Source organism: Agelaius tricolor, unplaced genomic scaffold, assembly GCF_023055355.1.
Source record: "Agelaius tricolor isolate 1412-34295 unplaced genomic scaffold, bAgeTri1.0.p SCAF_7, whole genome shotgun sequence".
Classification (NCBI taxonomy): domain Eukaryota; kingdom Metazoa; phylum Chordata; class Aves; order Passeriformes; family Icteridae; genus Agelaius; species Agelaius tricolor.
The window spans coordinates 34,483,348-34,502,530 of NW_027269267.1; the positions used below are offsets into that span (position 1 = coordinate 34,483,348).

Sequence of the window (19,183 nt, forward strand, 5' to 3'; positions counted from 1 at the left end):
CCCTTCTTGTTGATTAGGCTTAAAAGCATACAAAGAGCAAACATCAAAGAACATCCTTTCTTAAGAAAATGTTAATATATATATTTACTTATACATATTTACATATGTTGTTTTGCAACAGTCCTACCTAGTTTTATAGGTGGAATAGAAGTATTGACTGGTAATTGGGTAAAAAAGTGAATAGTTATAAGAGACACAACCTGGCTTCCACTTATAGAACTGACACCAAAATATCACCTGCTGTCCCAATAACCAAGTCACACAATGGTACTTGTATGCTCCAGAGAGAATCATAGAATATCCTGTGTTGGAAGGGACCCATAGGGATCATCCAAGCCCAACTCCTGGCCCTGCATGCAAGAGTCACAATGAGTGCCCAGGAGTGTTGTCCAAAACACTTCTTGAACTTTGTCAGGCTGATGCCTGACACTTCTCTAGTGACCACTTCTCTGGGAAGTCTGTTCTAGGGCTCAACCATCCATTGGTGGAGAAACCTTTATTCTGATACCAAACTTAAACCTTCCCTGACACAACTTCACAGCTTCAGGTCATTCCCTTGAATTCTGTCACTGGTCACCAGAGATCAGTGTCTGCCCCTCTGTTTCCCCTCATGAGGAAACTAGACTGCAATGAGGATTGCAGTGAGGTCTCCCCTCAGACTCCTCCAGGCTGAACAGACTTCTCATGCGGCTTCTCCTCTAGACTGCTCACCATCTTCAAAATCTTCCTTTGGACACTCTAATAATTAAGTATCTTCCTTATCTTGTGGCACCCAAAACTGCACACAGTATTCAAGGTGAGGCCACCCCAGTGCAGAGCAGAGCAGGACAATCCCACTGGTGCTGCTGTGCCTGGTGTCCCCCAGGACACGCTTGACCCTCCTGACTGTCAGGGCACCACTGACTCATGTTCCATTTCCCGTCAACCAGGACACCCAGGTCCCTTTCTACAGCACCAGTAGAAAGGGTATCTCACTCTTATTCCTCCTATCAATGCATTTACTTTAAAGTGATTTACTGTGTGGAACCTACACATGCTTTGCTAGAGAGCAAACTGATCCCTACCGAGCCAGCTTAAGGGAATCTGCCTGGGAACTAGAAGCTGCCTGCAAAGGTGGTCAACAGAAAAGCACTTAGCAGCCTCAAAGTTTAAAACTCCTGCCTCAGCAGGCTCAAGACCAATCTGTCCCTGCAGCCAAAATCCCTTCCTACAGAGTAGTCAACAGCGTTTATTAAAAAAAAGGGGTGTTTTTAAAGCTTCTCCAAAGGCCAGATTGGCTGCCAAACGTTGCACTGCTTCACGCATGTTTATTACGGCCTCCAGCAGGCGAGGCCCCGGCCTCGGGAGCGGCCCTTACCGGAGCGCCGGGCGCTCCTCCCGCTTTGGCAGCGGCTGCGGGGTGTCCGGCTCTCGCGGCCCCGAGCCCGGCTGGCCGCCCTGGCCGCGCTCCCGCCAAGCACGATCCCTGCCTCTGGCAGCCGGGCCGGCTCCGGCCGGCGGCTCTGGCCCGCAACCCCGGCTCACCCCCGGCCCCGCGCCCGAGCTCCCCGCGCTGCCCCGTCCGCAGGGGAGGGAGCGTGGGCAGGCGCCGCCCCACGCCCCGCTCCGCCCCGCCGCCTATTCCCCGGAGAGGCGCCCCGGGACGGGCAGAAGGCAGAGGCCGCAGGCGGGAGTGGAGCCGTAGAGGCAGCGGCAGCGCTGGCGAGTGAGTGTCCCGACGAGCGGCGGACAGAGCGGGGCGGGGCGGCTGGGCCGGGGCCGGTCCGCCCTCGCCACACGTGATGCCGCGGGGAAGCGCTGAGGGGAAGTGGAGATGCGGGCACGGGCTGCGGGAGGGCCGGCGGCGGGCAGGGGCTCTCCTGGCGGGACGGCACTGCGGGGAGAGCCCTGCCGGGAGAGCTCTGCGGGGAGACCCCTGGCGGGAGCGCCCTACGGGAGAGCCCTGCCGGGGAGCGCCCTGCGGCCCGGGCCGCGCTCCGAAAGCCACGTGGGAGCCGGCCCGGCCCGGCGGGCGGCTCGGGGCTCCCGGCCGGGACAAGGGCACAGCAGCAGCAGCAGCGCCTCAGTGTGCGAGGGCGGCCCGTCGGTGACACAGCTGGGTGCAGGGAGAGCTGTCCCCGGCGCTGGACCGGCCGAGGTGGTCGGGCGCATTCTCCAAACAGAAGTGTTCATTATCATCCAAATACTCCTTTTTGCCCTTGTAATGGGTTAGTGATGTGTGTTTGAGGTGCCAATACCTAAACTAGAGGGAAAAGAGAAAGGAAAGAGTTCAGGTACCATAGATGCAGAGTTTAGCAGAAGGCGCCCCTGTCCACAGCAGAGCTTGAAATTACATGGTTTGAGGCCCCTTCCAACCCAAACCATTCCATGACTGTATATCCTTACAAGATAACATTTCAGAGCACTTATTTTTTTGCCTGCATTGCTTGGACCAGAATGTTGGGGGGAGTAATTTTTTTTTTCTATTCACCTCGGCTTTTCATTTTGCTATGCTTTCGTTCCCTCACCTGTTCTGTATCCTTTTCCATTATAGAGTTACAAAGTCTTTTTGGGTTTGGGTTAAGGTTCATTTAGTTATATCTGTGTTAATTCCAGACAATTAACTTCCTCATTTTTTGCTTCAGGTATTTTTTAATTTCCTGCTTCTGTAATTTTTGCTATGCTTTGACAATATCAAGGTAGCAACTTCTATAGAGCTGAACATACAGTGGCACAACTGTAAATATCTCCATGACCAAGCTGTTTCCTGTAGAACTCTGTAAGGAATGAACTTGTTTTATATACTCTCCAGCTTAAGTGGGCAGTCAACCTGGAAAAGCAATTTCTTGGCAATTAAAGTTGTTCATTGTGTGACAAAGGCCATTAAGAGAGGCCTTAAATTTCATATCTCTGAACAAAACATGGGCAAATTTTCATCAATCTTCTCCCCTCCTCTTGAGAGAAGTCTTAAAAACTTAGACTGTTGCTACAGTGTATTTAACTGGCACTCATCTCCTGCCCTCACTCTGTCATAGCTGCCAAAATCATATGAACAGTAACATGTCTTGTTACCTAAGTGTAGAACAGCTTTCTCCTGCCATGATTAAATAAATGCTAAACAGAACAGATGTCTCTTTTACTGTCTGTCTCAAAACCTGAATTTTCAAAGAGGTTACATGTTAAACAAAACAAAAAATGGCCTTTCCATGCATTGCTAATGTTTTTAAACCTGCACCCGACTGCTGACAAATAGTAACTACTTGATATGTGCATCACACTTAATTTTCCTTGGGTTCTTGCAGCCTGTTTGCTCTTCACTTTCCAAATTAGCGTGGTTTTCTGCCATCAGCTTTGCAAGCAAGTTTCTTTGAGCTTGTTCATGAGTTTGTTTTGAGACCACTGGAATACTGAACACAGCTTCACTCCATCATGGAAGAAAGAGTGTCATGTTGTTGGTATGTGTCATGTCATCCACTCCTTACAGCTTTTCTTTTTGGTGACTTTATATGTGTGATTAGAGTTTTCTGTTGCTCATTTTCTCCTATCATTCAGCATAGAAATATTGCTTGGAGTGCTTTATTTACTGCAGCGTCTCCTTTTTATCCTTTAGAAAGGCTTCCCATGTCAGTTCATGCTTTCCTTGGCTGATGTTTGACATGGAAATATAGGTGCCTCCGGAGAGTAGAAGGCACAAGCAAGGCCTGGTTTGCAGCAGATGTCCTGCTGTTTCTGCCACCCACTGTTCTGCTGAGCACAGCCTCTTCCCTTGGAAAGTGTCATCTAGCACTGGCCTTAGCCCTCCTATGAGTGGGAGGCTGGGCTGGGTGACCTTCACAGGTCCCATCCAACCAACATTCCTCCAAGTCTGTCTCTGCATTCTCGTAACTCCCAATAGTAACCCAAGTGTCTGTTTTAAAGGAAGTTTCCTCTTGAAAATTACTTTCATCTGACTGCTCATGTAACCCCAGGTTTTGCCAGTTCTGCTTCTCTTGTTTATATGGCTGTGTTTGTTCTTGGGGAGCTTCAGGGAAATGAGGTTATGTGACTGCCTGAACTACATTGTGAATGTGCAAGTGTAAGTACAGGCACAAAGGTATAGTCATGGGGGTGTCATGGAGTGAAATAAGAGAGTAAATTCCAGGGGTACATTGTGGCATTTGCCTTCTGCTGCTAGCTCTGGTATGCTTTTGCTCTCTAATGGATTAGCCAAATTATTTTTCTGTAATTGAATTTTTCTGTAATTAATGCTATTAAGAGTTACTGTTGGTAGAAGAAAAAGACTCTACCTTTCACTGTAGTTTTTGTCAATTCATTTCTAGAGCAATGCACTTTTCTATTCCTATTCAAGTCTTCTTGTATGTTTCTCACACTCTAAAAGTTCTTTGAACTCGAACCTGGTCAAATAATTTTCATAATGCTTTTGATTTGAGTAGAATTTAATGTGAAACTTGAATGACATTTTAAATGACATGAACTGCTTAAGCAGAGAGCATGTGCTGTAACAGAACACATTTTCTATATGAACTGATGCTACCTTTTGTTTTCTCATCTTCCATAGATTTTTTGCAGTATTCTGACAGAAAGGGTAAGTATTACATAGATAATTGACCAAGAGACAGGGGAAATGGATGGACCCAGTCATGTCATTGAGTTAGCAAATGGAACACCCCTTTTCATTCTGTCTCTCCAAAGAGGATGTTTAATATCTTTTTTCTTTAGAAATTGAACTATTCAGGCAGTAGTAAATCACTGTTCTTAACCCAGAATCCATAGCTATCCAGAATTTTCTGCTCTTTTTCACTGCAAAGGTTTAATTACATTTTATGGACCGTGTCAGATACAGCTCTTTTCTCCACTTCCAATTAATGTTAAAGAAAGATGGGCTGTAGCAGGATAATATCATGTCCTATTGATTTACAATTATGGTGTTGTTGAAGAATGGCCTTTACATTAAGATTTTTGGCCACTGTGATTTCTGTAAGTGTGTCAGCTATTCGCTCTTAACATCTTGAGAAAGCATATTTGATATCACTGTCACTCCTGATTTCTCTGTCTTACAAGACACCTCTTTTCCTTTGAAATTACCTACATAACCACCTCTCTCTGCACTGTTTTGACTGTAATTGCTCATGACCTTTACTAACAGCCAGAGTTACCATTGTATTGCTGACATTCTGACAGAAGTTCTTGGTCACATGGAATTGCTTTGTCTCATCCTTTCCCTCAAGCACTGCTTTTTTTCCAGTGCTGTGGGTGGCTACTAAGTGCAATGGAGATCACCCCACCTTTGCCAAGCTTCAGTTGTGTGAGAGTAGCTGTATTAGAATAATGCTGCAATTTGAAAAATTGTGCTATCAAATAATACCAGAGTAGCTGTAATTCTCTGTATCTTCTTTCTCTCCCCTCATTTTGTGTAGCCTGATGCAGCCCACAACTTTTATCACAGCAAAATTGAGGTTGGAAGGGACATGGGGAGTCACTCATCCAGCCTCCTTACTCAATGCAAGGTTGTTTGTGTGGCCAGACCAGGTTGCTCAATGTTTTATCCAATGTGTCTTAAAAACCTATAGGGATAGAGACTACACAACACCTCTGGGCAGCTTGCTTCAATTTTTGTCTGTATCATGAGAACCCTTTTCCTTGCATGAAGTTGGGGCCTTATTTTGGTTTATACCATTTGCTTTTCAACTCTGACATGCACTGCTGTAAAGACCCTGGCTGTGTTTCCTGGATAACCTCAGGTATGGGAAGACTGCTATTAGGTCAATTGAAAGCCATCTCTTCTCAAGTTGAAAAGGCTGTTCCTGAGCTGCTTTTCACAAGGCAAGTACTCTTGCCCCTTGACTGTCTGAATGCACTGCAGTTTGTTCATATTTTTTCTTGTTTTGGGCCCCAAAGTGGGTGCAGTATTGTAGGTGTGGTCTAGTGAGTGTCAAGTAAAGGGAGATTGTCACTCCCTGTAATCTGCTGGTTGTGTTCCCATTATTACAGTGCAGGGTGCTTGCTGCCTTGGCTGCTTGCTTTGTTCAGCAAGGTGTATTCATGAGTCCTAAGGTAAGGATATGTAAGGTAAATCATTGAGATGTCAAAGGAAACATGGATCCCAAACAGTATCATCTTGACTGCTGTACTGCACTTCTGGCTGAGTCTTGGCTCCAGCAGCAGCCAGGGTTGTAGCCCTCCTTTTAGAGAGGAAGCAGATGCAGATAGTCATTTCTCATCATGTGTCTAGAAGTCTTGCTGTTTACTTAGTATTCCAGAAGTGTTAGGAATGTTTGTTGGCATTATGCTGCTTCCTGGTAAAAATATCATACACAGTTTCAGTAGTGTTTTGGAATGTTAGTATAAAAGACTTCACTCTTCTCCAAAATACCTTTTTTACACCTGATCTAGACTCAGATCTTGTATAGTTTCTCTTGTATATCTCTCCATATCTGGGCCTGTTTAGCCTGGAGAAGCGGCATCTAGAAGAGAGGACCTCATCAGTGTCTGTAAGTATTGAAGGGAGAGTGCCAAAAGGATGGAGCCAGGTTCTGCTCAGTGCTGCTGAGCAATAGGACATGGGCAGAGGCTGGTGCACAGGAAGTTCCACCTAAACATAAGGATGAATTTCATTACTGTGCAGGTGACCAAGCACTGGAACAGATTGACCAGAGAGGTTGTGGAGTCTCCCTCACTGTGAATACTTAAAGCCTTCTGGTTGTAATCCTGTAAAAAGTGCCCTAGGATAAGCCTGCTTGAGCAGGAAGTTGAAACCTGTAACCCACTGTGGTCCCTTCCAACTTGACTCCTTCTGTGATAGCCTGGATTTCATCCTGTACCTCTGCTGCCACCCTTGCAGCTCAGGTACTAAATGTTGTGTGTGCATCTTGTGAAATATGTCAAGTTAGTACATTTTGCCTTCTGGTGGGCAGGCTGGTTTGTGTGCAGGACTTTCAATAATTAAGGTTTTATTGTTTCTGCTGACATGTGGTACTGATAAGAATCATGAGTGTGTACCTCAGCATTGCCCCCTTCTTTAGTCTACTTCCCAAGATGACAGACTTGCATTTGAAATGTTAAGTTTCATTTGTAGTTGCTGACAAGAGATGCACCTCACATTTTTCTCCACCAAATGGTGATGCCTGAGTGACCAGCCTAGGTTCTGAACTGTAGGAAATTAAATCAAGGTGAATGCTACCCTCTGGCTCATCGAAGGCTATTAATAGTGTTCTTTCTGAGTCCATTTAATTGAGCCCAAGTGCTTGTTGTTTAATTTACACATTAAATTAGGCTAAGGTGTGGACACTGAATTTTACCACTGAAATTAGTATGTCATTTTAATTGCCTATGGATTCTGTGCACTGCAGGTTCTGTAAACAACAGTTTTATTCTTGGTTGGATCTCAGAATGTGTGAATTTCTCTAGAAATCACAGGTAACAAGTTAGATAATTTTCCATCAGGAGAGGCCCAGTCTGCATATATGATAGTACTGAAAGCTTGAAGAAAAATAGAAACAAAACAATTTTCTTCAAAACATTGCTGAGAAAAATGGTCTTGGAAGTGAGATTGTAAGTAGTGAGGGAGAAATAAGGGTCTTGTTCTGGTTTTCTGTTGAAAGAATGGTGTTTGCAGTGGTTTTGAATGACAGGTAGACCTAGTAATGTCCTCCTGCCTAACTCTTGCCTCCCTTTTGTGATAACATTCTTTTGGCCTCTGTTTTTATGTATTTTCCTCTTTTTAATAAAAATTTTACGATGGCAATATTTGGGATGAGTGCTGGAATATGTAGTCATTGGGGGGATTTAGCCAACCCACCTCACCTGGACTGCAAGGACATTATTCTACAATGGTTCTTGTTAGTGTTTTAACTTGAGGAAAACTGGAAATTCCTTCATGGGTTTTGTGAAAAGCTCATGGAAAAAAAGGGGAAATGTTTGGAGTCTAGAGAAGGAACTTAATAACATAAGCACCCATAGTAACAAACTTAAGAGAAAATTACTAGATTCAGATTTTTTTATCTCAGAGATCAGAAGATAGGACTAGTTAAGAGAGAAACTCACCAGCATCTGTGAATAGAAGAACTGAAGTCAACTGAAGAAAAGAGTTTTCAGCAATAGTAGTTTGGTTCAGATGATCAGATGAGGGATGAAAAAAAATATACTTGCCATGATTGTCAGCTGAGATGTGATGGTTGTGGATTTATTGACAGGAATAGAAGGAGGATAATAGGTATTAATTTCTTTATTCCCCTGATTGCATACCTGCACAGGTGCTCAAGGGAAACTGGCTTGAAGAACATCTTGGGCCCAAACTTAATTCTGGCAAAATGAGAACTCTGAAGAGGAAGGGATAAGCCTACAGAGCCTAGAAAATGGAGGGGAAAAGATTACTAAAAATTAATGTGTAGAAAACATAATCTTGGAATGAATGTCATCTTTCAGATATGTTTGAGTGTGTATCAATTGATGTTGATCTTCTTTGAGGCAGTTTTTAGTGAAGCCTTCAAAACTTAGATTTTCTTTGGAATGAATAAGCAGGAATGTGAGCTCAGTGCTCCAGAATGTTTTCACTGAGAGGACGTGGAGTACAGCACACATATGGAGTGTGGCTTCATGTACTTTGTAGCAGTGCTTCAGAAGTCCAGTGCTGCTTGTGAGGTGCAGAGATCATGCTTGGTAAGTGTTAGGATGGGATGTGGGCATAGGAGAACAACTAAATTTAATTTTGATGGGATTGCACTGACCCTGCACTGTGTTACTAAAGTGTATCAATAACTGAGAAACCATATGAATGGAGAGGAATGTTTCAACACAGTTTATGGAGTGAAGCCCCAGTCCTGATTTTGCCTTAGCTGAAAATTATGTAGGGAGTAAATCCCAGCAGGATGCTTACCATGCACATAGACATTTCATACATCAAACCACTAACCTGCCCCAAGGCTGCAGTCCTTGCTGTGATGTAGTTCAAATATACCTGCTATGAAAACTTTCAGGATATGAATCCAGCCACAGGCCAAATCTTACTGAAGCTTTCTGAAGCTCATTTCAAACATGATAAGTAACACAAAGTTACATACTCAGGAACTGTCTGGCTAGGGAGAGTGCCCAAAGGGAAGGTGATATGAAGGGCTCAGAAAGAAGAATCTCTGCCTTCTGTGGACTCTGTAGATAGAAACAGTTCTCTTAACTGTTATCTCTAGCAGGGGTCAGATTCAAGAGGGAGTGAGCATAAAAGAAAATCAACCTCTAAGAGATTTAAATTATACTACAGGTTAATGATTTCTTTTGATTCAACTGTCCTGAGGTAGTGGGCCTTACTTCATTATTTGGTTTCCAGGCATAATTAATGTCTCAGTAAGGTGAATATGTAAGTGGTTACAGGAAGCCTCAGCCTGCTTAACAGAAACAAAACATCTTTGAGAAGAGAAGCAGGTGAGCAGAGAAAGAAAAGGATTTGATACTGGTTTTTCCATCTTTCTAGTATGAGACTTCTTACTGATATACTGACTGGCTGGTTATTCCTCTCCCCCCTCTTCTTGTTTATATTTACCTTTATTTATCTTGTCAAAATACCAAGAAATTTAGGTCAAAATATATCTGGATCCATCTGTTCATCTAGTCTGTTCTTTTACTGCTAGTAGTTATTATTATATCTTTTAATTAAGTATGCTTAGTGACAGTTTACTATATTAATGGAGGCCATTAAGCATCTTTAATTTTGTACAGGAGGAACTTTAAAATTTTCTTCATAATTTCTGTATAACAAAATAATCTCTTTAATTTGTCATGTTGTAGTCTATATGTCTTAACCTGTAGCTTCTGTTTCAGTATTGGTTTAGGTGGAAACTCAAATCAGGCTCTGTATTTTAGCTGTCTTTAGCAGAGGTTTATTATCATTGCAGTCTTGTGAACGCAGGACATGTTTATTCATTGACATAGAGATCCAGTTCTGTTTTGAGTTTTGTTAAGTGTAGTTATTCTTTTGACATAATAACTTTGTCCTCTCAATCTTATGACGGACTGAGAAAATTATCAAGTCCATTATTGACCTTTCAGTTCTTTGATTGGTTTTGGGGACGCTTTTTTTGGGGAGATTTTGAGATTCACCATCAGTGTTGCTGCAACCAGATTTTGAGCAGAGTCTGGAGGGTGATGCAGCAGACACAAGAGCTGGTAGATGATACTAGAAGGAAGGATAATTTAGGATAATTTGTCTTTCATGACCTTCCTGCCACATCAGGTAGTTTAGTTTGATATTGGTTAGGTCAAAACCTAATCTATTGGGCTAATTTTTGAGATTCTATATGGGATGGATTATTTATTTGACATCTGCCCCACCCCTCTGTGGTTCTCTGTGCCAGCCCATTAAACCATCTGCACACAACTACATTATCAGCTGAGTTTTTACTTCAGGTAGTAGTGATGCTTTGGGAGTTTAATTAGGGAAGAGGGTTAGGAAATATTTTCGGTGACAGTGGAACAGTCTCTTTTAAGCTTGATGATTTTTATCTCTTAATGGGCATAAACTCCCCAGTAATCTTCTACTTTTGTGATCTATAAACACTCTGCAGTACTAACAGCACACACAATTTAGTGTTTACTTAGACAGCTCTGGTTGGATCCCAACTCTCATTATTTCTGCCTTGTGGGCAAAGCTGCTGCAGATGCAGCTTTTGTAGCATGTTTTCTGAGCTACCACATTACAATCACTTAGCTGTCTAAGAAATGTGTCCTAGCTTACATTGTTGTTTTTGATAAAACTGTGACATTGCTGTGGATTACACTCATATGTATGTGCAGTAGTTTACCTGTGAGTCACATATGCAGTGGATAAACAAATGTGTGTGTAAGATTGTTTATTGTATGTCTAGAAAAATAGCAGTGTCTCTTATCTACAATTGCCACATCAGCAGCTTAGAGGAAAACTGTGTGAGGGTATAGATTTTTAGTGGTACCATATCAAAGTGATGTATCTCACCAGCATGCTATCAATAGAACAAATAAAACCTGTATGCCTATAAACAAAATATAAGTTATATTTTTTTAATATTTATTAAATAGCAGTTATTTCAGAACTACTTGGGATCAAAATCTGCCATATCTGTGAACTAAAAACAGTTTTTGAGATGAAAAATAGACACAACCAGAAAGGCTATTTTGTGGACTCAGATTTATAGTGGCCTTTATGTACAATAAGTAAACCAGGATGGCTGTCTTAGAACCTCAAGGCACAAGTGTGTGTAGCTTTGTACCCAGGGAGCAGAAGTTTCAGAGTGGGAATGGTACTGGGGAGCTGTGCATCTGTTCTTGAGGCAGTGGTGTCAGAGGCTTAGGTTGTTCATGCACTTTGCCTTCTTTAGGTGCTTTTATGTACAGCTAGATAGATGTACAGCTAGGCTGGCACTGCTCTGTCTTTGGCCTGTCTGAGTTCAAGATGCATTTGGGCAAAGCTCTCAGGCACATGGTGTGATTGTTGTGGTGTCCTGTGCAGGGCCAGGAGTTCTACATGAGGATCCTGATCAGCACCTTCCAACTCAGCATATTCTATGATTCTGTGATCTCCTAGGAAGTAGAAAACTTAGATTCATGCCCTTTGTCCCAAGGGCTCTAACCCATGTCCCATTTGGTCTTGTTTGGCCTTTTGAAGCTAGATCACAGTGCAGAAAGCAATGCAAGATTCATGGGGTCAGAAAGCACTCAGTGTAGCACCTCAGGATTATATTTCTGAGTGTATTTAGGAGGCACTGCATGGAGTAAGAAGGGTTGGGAATCCAACACTTCATCTGCTTTTCAGGGTTATTACTGTTTGGGATAGTAAATTTCAAAAATCAAGTAATTGCAGAATGTACCATCTATAAAGAGGCAGGGAGTGGAATCTATACTAGAAACCTCTCCTTGAGGTATCAGGAATGTACTGTCTAGACCTCAGAATTGGTCTCTTGCAGTCTTCATGAGTCCAGTGTTCCTTTCCATGTGTAGCATATGATTCAAACTGCCTTTTATGTTTACTTTTAAAGGAGGACTAAGAGATTGTCTCATCCAGTTCCTTGGCAAAAGGCAAATTTTGCAGCAGTATGTTATTTCTGATAGAGGTTTGCTGTCTTGCTGTTGAGGATAGGCAGTAGTGAAGGATTTCTAACTTAGCTAGTTATCTACACTCTTCCTAGGCACCCTGCTTATCAGGAGGTGGATAGTCTTCCTAATGGCCATCTTCAGAATTTGAGCTTATTGGATCTTCTGTTAAAGCAGATGTGGAAGGAAGCTTACAGCCTCTTTCTCTTCCAGTATGATTTCATATTCTTAAAGGCAGGATGCTATTTTCTCTAAAAGAAGTGATCACAGTACAGGCTCTTCATTTCTGTTGTTTTCTTCTGTAAGTTTTGGTTTCCTGACCTGTGACTGCTCTCTCTGTCCAGCTGATCACTGTTCTTTACATGCAGTGCTCAAAGCTGGGCATACTGGTCAATTTGTGGCCAGATTAGAGCAGGATATTTTTTCCAGCCCTGCCACATTGATGACTCATGTTGACTTCATGATCATTGTAAATGTCAAATTTCTTTCTGTGGAAGTGCTGTTACACCAATCTTTCCCCAGATTTTGTTTATGTGGTTGATTATTCATGGCTTAATCTTAGAACTTTGTTCTAGCCTTACCTGAACAGCTGCTGCAGAGCAGCAGTTGTGCAGGGGCTTGTGGCTGTCTCATTAGCCTTGTGCACATCATTCAGTATTTTCATTACTGGTGCTTCCCTGCTACTGGAGTGAACATAACAAATCCTGAGCATATGTCCAGTTTGAGATTCACCTCTGATAAATATTAACTAGTCTTTCTAAATAGTTTGGGAGTTTGTTGTTTTTTTGTGGGTTTTGGGGGTTTTTTTGTTTGTTTGAGGTTTTTTTTTTGTTTGGTTGTTTTGGATTTTTTTGTCTGAATACCAGCAGTTCTTGTTAAATCATGTTTTTCTAGCTTGCATGTGGGAGTATCATGAGCATTATCAGTGTCAAAAGTTCTACCAAGGTCAAGACAAAGTAACTGGTATGGATCTAGACAGGTGATTTTCAGATTATTTCTTTTCAGCATCTGCACATTTTAGCAGTGGTAAAGATGAGAAACTGCCTCTATGTGCACACTAAATATTACTAAGAGGTCTTCATCCCTTCTTTCTTCCATAGGAGCTGACATTGGAAATAGGGTGTATCTCCATCCAAGCCATGTCCCCTAGGTCTGCCTGGGCAGTCTTTTATGGTGGAGGACACATCAGGCCACTCTGCTGAGCAGCTCCAGATAAACCTTTGTGACCTGAGTATTACTTTACCAGTTGTCCTTCTGCTCCTGTGCATATAAGCACATTCTGAGTCAGTGATCCCTGAATACTTGTATCTTTTGGGAGAAAAGGGTCCTCTTAAGATCTTTTTTATTATTATTTTTCCCTTTTAAAAAGGAATAAGGGGCTAGTGAGTCCTAAAATAATTAACACCTTGTTTTACAGAAAACTACTGGTGTTCGGTTTTGGGTTTTCTTTTGGTTTGAGGAATTTGTGCTCTGAAATGCTGAAGCAAACAAGTGGTGGTGTTACAATAAACAAAACTTTCCTGTAAAACCTGTATAACTTGGTTAACCCACCAGGCTTAGGCTGTCTCTTTTAAAAATTACTGATTTATGTTAACATCTGTTTAAATCAAGCATTGAGGAGAAGAGCTACTTTTTCTTAATAACTTGCATCCCTTTTCCCAGGCTTAAGCTTTTTTCCTGCTTTTCATGCTCTTTTATTCTTTTTATGGGTTGATGTTATTTGATACCATTATTCAAGGATGTATTGCTTGCCTATCATCCTTTTAGGGGATTTGGAAGCCTGTCATCAAAAACCTGGTCCCACAGATCAGCCTAGAGGTAGTAAATGCCTTTCAGACACATAGGGATCTCCAATCTATAGGGATTGTCTGTGGATCCTAGAAATGCACTCACCTGAAAATAATTCCTATATAAGGGTTAGCTTTCTGTTCTAGCTTTAAAATCCACAGTGATTGCACTAAAACCTGAAAACTTGTACCTGTGGAAGTGCTTCCATCTTAAGTGAAAAAGTACTGAAGGACAATATGACTCTGGAAAGTCTGCTGCAGGAGACCCATGCATAATTAGTGGAATTGTCAGTCTGAGTAAGTTTTTACAAAATTAATCATAAATATCTTGATCACATCTTCCTTTGTTTGCTGATACAGAATTTTCTGCCAAAATTGAGACTCCTAAACCTTTTGATTCTGAAATACTGCATTTGTATGTTATAATACAGTATTTTCTATCTTTCTTATATAACAAGAAAGACTTATGACTTTTTTTTCCCCCAAGAGTTCAGGATTCTTTCACTGATTTATTTGAAATGCTATATTAAAAGAAAAACATAACACAAATCTTATACCAGTTAATCTTACTGCCAGCCATAATTCCATTTGGGCTTTGGAATAAGCATCAAAAGCTGAGAAAGTTTTCATTTTCTTGTGCCCATTATCTAAAGATTAGAGCAAATAAATGCGTGTACTTTCTCATTAAAAAAAATACAGGGTCACCAGTTCTGACTCTTTTCATTTCCCTTTAATTTGTCAATTTTTTATCAGCTCTATTTTGCTGATAGAGTGGAAAGAAGGAGACACTGAAATTAATTAAATCTTCTTTGATATTTAACTTTTTCTTTAGTGTCTTGGGGAGCTCCAAGCAATAATCAATCAAAATCACTCCCCTCTGTCTATTCTCAGGGGTACTGTAATAATAACCAATTAATGCAGCTCTAGACTGGACAGAGAGGTCTTGATTAGCCCCTACAAAAATTGATTGCAATTAGCAAAATTCTGGTGTAGCGGAAATCACCAGTTAAAGTGTTTTTTGGAAAAAAGGTTTACAATTTAGCTTGCTTGAAATTACTGAAATACAGCAAAATTTTCACTTTGTTCAGCCCTTTTTTGACCATGTCTAAGGGATGAAGGCTTTTAGACACCTTGAGCCTCATTTTTAAAATTATCTGCCATGGTCAGTTAACTGCTAATGTATCAATTAACAAAAAAAAAAAAAAAAAAACTGTGTGCATTGCTTGCCATAATTTTCTACGATTCCACTTCCTTTGAAGTATTACTGCCCTAAAATCAAAGCACACACACACACACCACTGTAGAGCGTTTTAGAAATATATGGTGTTATTCTGGTGACACCAGGTGTTGGAAGTAAAAAATGTAATGCATTATGTATTCAGAAGCATGCCTTTACTAATTGATAGTTATTGTGGGGTAAACGGTGAGCTAGTGAGGGTTTGTAATTTGCCAATCATTTGTCTGTTTTGAAAGAAATATTCATGTGCTGAAAGTCAGAAGTTATTTGATCATTACCTGTCTTTTAAAGTCATATCAAAAAGACAAAATGTCGTATGATTTCTCTTCTTTCTGTGTTTTAAGTATTATACTGTTTCTTGATTTACATCTGGCTCTCTAATTATATTATTTAATTTTTCCTCAGTTAATTAGCATCACTAAGTGAGTGTTTGCTTAAGGAATGCAGAAGTGAAATTAACTGAGATTTCCAGATGTCCCTAGATACTGTCAAGTCTGGGAGAAATGCTGTTCAGAATAATAACATTATTCCTGTGTGTGGGCATGGGGAGTTGCCCAAGTCTGCTGTACTGCACAGTATTTGGGTGGGGAGAGTGGCACTGGGAGGGCACTGATTGATTCATTCAAGAACTGAAACATAACTTCCTATGGCAAACTTGGACTAAGAAGTTATTTAATAATGTTTTGTGCATTTTCAATATCCTGTGAATAATGCTTATCTTTAATATTTTCAGGTAGCATCATTTTAACTCCAAAAATACAATTTTTGGTTAATCTGTAAAATCGCCCCTTCTTATTCCAGTTTTTCCTTGTCAAATGCATTTGGTGTGAGGGTGTACCAGTGTTCATCCAGAACTACTTCTTGAAACTCCCAAGCTGTATTTGCTGTGAGCCAAGACCTTTCAGTGCAAGCAGTCTGTTTTTAAAAGTGTGGTGCTGATTGTATTTACTGGAGGCTGTTCTCTCTATTTGTGGCATAAAAATAAATCATAAGTGGTGCTTGCCAATTTATTTTAGTAGGAGCAAAGTTGCTGACAGGAAGACTATTTGGTTTTTCTATTGTGTATCAGTTGTGCTGAGGGGTGCGTGTTGAAAATGTCTGCTGATCCCAGTGCAAGAGGCAACTTTTCACTTAGAAGGATAGAGAGGTCTTGGGACTTGCTGTTCCCTGTCCTACTTATCCTGTTTGCTCACACTGAAATTTGAAAAGCATGTGGAAGTGAATTGGAGGGTACTCTACATACTACTGGATATTTGGGATCTATTTGGAAAGGTGGGATCCCAATAAACTAGCAGCATGTATGAATTGTTTTCTTATTTCCACAGCATATCCTGAGAAAGCAGGAATACAGTGATCCATTGTCACTTCTGCCTCATGTCCCATGGTATGGACAGGGGACAGTAGCAGTTTCCCTTTCTATGCTGGGTTCTGTGCATCCCCTTTGCTCTGCTCTGTTGACAGCTAATGTAGCCAGTTTTGCCATCTTCTTATCTCTTCATTTTGGTCTGTATTTGGGGTGTGTGAAGAGGCTGTTGTGGGGAGATATTAAAGCTAGTCAGAGGATATGCTAATTTGTACTGGTGGCTTAATCTCCTTTGCATGGGACCTGCTCCAGTCCTAAATTGGCTACATCTTAAGATGTAGTTTGAGGCATTCAGAACATTTTATACTGTTATATTGCCTAATTCATGCCAGTTTTCTCAGCATAAACTCTAGATTGATGGATAGGTGTAGTTGGACACTCTCCTAGATTTCAGTGCCTTAAGGTATGTGAGTTTCTTCTGATGTGCCCATAAAGTAATTTGGAAGGCTTATGTCTCTAGAATGCTAATTTTATTTTTAAAAATTTAAAAGGTCCTTTTCAGCTTCTCTGTATGCTGTCTTGATGCAGAAATGTATCACAGATGGAAACCACCTGGTTTGTAAAAGTAAAATCCTTCACAAAAGCCATTACAGTGTTTCCAGAGCAGGGTGACCAGGGTGGTGAAAGGCCTCGAGGGCAAGACTCACAAGGAGTGGCTGAGGTCACTTGTCTCATTCAGCTTGGAGAAGAGAAGGCTGCGGGGGGACCTCATCACAGCCAGCAGCTTCCTCAGGGGGCAGTGGAGGGCAGGTGCTGATCTCTCTGCTGACCAGTGATAGGATAGGAGGAAATGGGATGAAGCAGGGGCCGTCCAGACTGGGCATTAGGAAAAGGTTCTTCACTGAGAGGGTAACTGGCCACTGGAACAGGCTCCCCAGGGAAGTGGTCATGGCACCAAGCCTGTCAGAGATCAAGGAGAGCCTGGGCAATGCTCTTAGTCAAATGGGTTAGCTTTAGGCAGTCCTGTGAGGAGCAGGGAGTTGGACTCAGTGATTCTTGTGTTTGCCTTCCAGCTTGAGAGAGTCTGATTCCTTTATTGCCTTCAAATGATGAGTGCCCCAGAAGCTCTTGTCTGTGGTCCCCAGGCATATGGTCTTGCACTTTGTATCATTAAAAGCCACCTTACTTCCATTACACAGTTCTTAGGCCATCTCATGTGGCTGTAGCATGAAATTATGCTCTTCTGGATGCATCACACACAGATGTGGTAGGCAAAATATCTGTAGTGTGATGACTAAGAAATAAAACAACACTGATTCCTGAGGAATATGACTGGTAACTTTTGTCTGTGCTTATCACTTCTTATTTTAATATAGTCCATTATAATCTTCCCTTAATTTACTCCTTGTTCATAGACAGTTCTTCCCTATGACTTGGTCTGGAGATGTTTTCACTGATTATTAAATAATGAACTCCAAGCTCACTGTGTTATCCTTGTCAGAGTAAGTTGTTTAATGACCCTGACCTGGCTTTTTTTGCATTCAGAACCACATTGCATATTAATCCCCTTCTCATTTACTTCCAGCACTTAATTCTGTTCTGCTTTCTCTATCAAGCTACTATCAGAAATTCTTTCTCAAAGGTCACTGAAGAGAGGCTGCAGAGCATGTATAAAGCCATTTTCATTTATGTAAATATTTTATTTGTAAATAATTGACTCCTATAAATTAAGATGAATATTATGTAATCCTGTAACAGTCTTACCCCTGCTATAAGATGCCCTTCATTAAAGCTTCCATCCAAGCATTCTGGAAGGAGAACTGGCAAGAAGACCTTGAATTAGAGTAAATTCTGTGTGTCATCATAAAACCAAAATAGCTTTTATCTGCAATTGCAAATGTATATGTAGAAATAGGGAATTACTTCCATCAGTAATTCTTGTGAGACTCTTGTGGCTCCATAAGAAGATTTAAGGGGTTATGTAGCTGGTTTTCCTTCTTTTTCAGTAAATACTGATCTTACAGACCTGTGTTAAATTTTGCATTACACTATAAAACCTGTTTCTGCATCAGAGACCAAACCACTCTTTACCAGAAAATAAACATTTAATTATATAGGACACATAGAAATTGGAGATTTCTTGTCTTGCTTTGACTCTACCAGGCAGGAAGATATTTGACTTTGGTCAGTATATCTTATGGATTTGAAAGCAAATACTCCAGTGCCTTGCTAAGTGCAATTTCAGTCTATTTTGGATGTCCCCAGAATATGTATTTGTTTCTTCTGTGTAGAAGAGAGGAGGCCAGTAAATATATTTAATTTGGGATAAGGATGTTGAAGTCTGAAACATGCCTCATGTCCTTCCCTGTTGAAGAAGGACATGAGGCATGTTTCAGACTTCATTGCAGGAATTTGCAAGTCATTCTTAGAGAGCAAAAATCAAGACCAGGACAGTTGAAATAACTCATTAATTCTCTTCTCATGATGATCTGTGACTTACTTGTTCTGTAGTAAACTTGTTACTAATTTCTAAAGAGGAGTGATATGCCTCAGTGGGATTGAAGTTAATTCTGAACATCTGTTTGTAGTTCTTTGTAGTTTTTCATTTGATGTCCTGTTTTGGTTTGTATTTTCTTGCCTTTTATTATATTAGAAAATGGTGGAAGAGATATGTGGCTGAGATATGGATTGGGTTTTTATTTCTGACTTGTATTAAGTTACAAGCTGAAATTCACTTTAAAAATCTTTTTGTTAAATAAAACTACCCAGATAGCTTACCAGTGTAAGACTTGCATATACATTTAATTAGTAAGACAAATAAAA

At 41.1% G+C, this 19,183-nt stretch overlaps 1 protein-coding gene across 2 annotated transcripts in view; it reads left to right on the forward strand.

The window, feature by feature from the left end:
- The first annotated feature begins 1,544 nt into the window (after window positions 1-1,544).
- Window positions 1,545-19,183, forward strand: part of GGACT (gamma-glutamylamine cyclotransferase) — a 28,520-nt gene continuing 10,881 nt past the window's right edge. The window contains exons 1-2 of one of the 2 annotated variants that reach the window (XM_071430902.1): window positions 3,350-3,434; window positions 4,538-4,564. The gene's annotated coding sequence lies outside the window, so the exon portion shown is untranslated. Of the gene's footprint in view, window positions 1,706-3,349; window positions 3,435-4,537; window positions 4,565-19,183 lie in introns of those variants that run through there. The other variant, XM_071430903.1, reaches the window with a different exon arrangement.